The following is a 2,038-nucleotide window of genomic DNA, read 5'->3' as shown; positions in this document are numbered from 1 at the left end:
CATCTGAGTATGGTTTTCACCTATCTTTGCGCCGTTCAACGTTGCTTGACTCTCATTAGCCTAATTTAGTCATACTTTTAATTTGTTGAATTTGAGAATCCGAATACAATTATTAATTATTGATATATCTAATTTACCATTTTACTTTATAAGAGGAGTTCCCCTATAGTAGGGGAGGTCAAGCGGGGATTTTGGGATTTACTCGAGCGCGTCAAAATAACATAAAGGGGGAAAGCTTGCACGCTAATAAGTACCCCCACCACATATTAAACCTCTATATAGAGCCGGGGGTCCAGGGGAGCCCGTCAGATTAGTAAAAAAAAAATCGATCGTTCGAAAAACTCGAGCGCGTCAGATTAAGGTATGGTGTGTTAATTACATGTAGAAAAGTGTACATTTCAATAATCTGACGATTTCAGCGTGACGTAAGGAAATGGGAGAATCACAAAGTTGCAAAAAAAAAACGTGACATGGATTTTTTGACCCCTTCCTACAGCTAACTCCACCACGCAAACCGTCAGATTAATATTTATCCGTTATCAGAAACACATGGGTCGCTTACACTATTAATATCTGACACGCTTGAGTACTTCATTGTCACTTTTGTGACAATGTTATTTTTGAAAGCCTGTACACGCTCCCCCCACCACTGAAACGGCATACATCATATAACCTTTTTTTCTTTTTAGCATCTAATCTTCACAATCCAATAGGTCCCCACGACGCTCGAGTAAATCCACATTTAGCCTCTCGGCCTCCCCTACTACTATTGCCGGACGGCACCTAATATATAAAACTCCTCCTAATACATAATATATATTCATACATAAGTTTGAAATAACCGCGTCATGAAGCCAAAATGGCAGCAGTTCGCGGTATTTTGTTAATCTAGTGACTTTAGTCACTAGATGTGCGGGGCGCTATCTAGTGATTTCGTCGGGTTTTGCTTAAAGGTACAATTTCATGCAGCAAAGCTTCGCTGGCGAAGATCTACCGCTTCGCCGTCAACGAAGCCAACGTTCAACTTCGTTAAGACCCGATTGCACCAACGTTATTTTTGCTTAAAGCAAAGTTTAAAACTTTAAGCTTGTTGCACCAAGATATAAGTGACACTTAAATTGCTTTAAATTTCACTTATCTTAAGCGGTGATTTCAGTACCGCTTAAGAGAATTTAAGAGACAGATATTACTGCTACAAGCCATATTGGTCGTATTATTACTGTTCGCGTACGAATTATTTGAGGTTATTAAAAAATGGATTTAGATTTCGACGTACTAGAAGATGATGAATTAGATGCATTTGATCTAGTTGTATCTGGAGACACTGGTAGTGTCTCGGCGCTAAGCCAAAGCGTAGCGATACTGCCGTGCCTCCTTTACGCGAACCGAAGAGTTCCGGCAGATCGAAATCATCAGATTTCATATAACGGCAGAACCGATCGCGTTCTATGTACGTTCAATCGATAGCCACCACACGAATTGTATGATATAAGTGCTTTCATTTTTCTACGTGCCCTACGAGCGGAGATATCGCGACGCAAAGTGCCAAACTGCTACTTTTTCACTGAAGATACGTCGTCGTTATTATTATTATTGTCGTCGACCAGGAAAAATGTACGTCTCATTTTTTCGACACTAGAGGGCTTTTGACTTAAACTAGCGATGACAGCATTGCACATTCGAACGTGATCATCAACCACACATGACGGCTGTGATAATCAGCGATGGCAACATTGTCACATATACGATGTGACGTGTTAAATTAATTAAAATTAATTAATTGAAATTAAAATTAATAATTGAATTAAAATAAAATAATAATTATAATTAATATGAAATATCGAGATTATCGTTGATGAAGATCTATCTAGTCTAGGTATTTACCGTGTCGAGAAAGAGGGTGTATAGATATTCAAGAATAAGCGTCTAGGTGTTCGCCGTCGAGGAAGTGGGTGTCTAAGTGTTCGCCGTCGAGGAAGTGGGTGTCTAGGTGTTCGCCGTCGAGGAAGTGGGTATCTAGATGTTCGCCGTTGAGGAA

This window comes from Trachymyrmex cornetzi, unplaced genomic scaffold (genome assembly GCF_001594075.2).
Source record: "Trachymyrmex cornetzi isolate Tcor2-1 unplaced genomic scaffold, Tcor1.1 scaffold606, whole genome shotgun sequence".
Classification (NCBI taxonomy): Eukaryota; Metazoa; Arthropoda; class Insecta; order Hymenoptera; family Formicidae; genus Trachymyrmex; species Trachymyrmex cornetzi.
The sequence above is the reverse complement of the archived record's forward strand: the minus strand, read 5'-3'. Positions refer to the sequence as shown.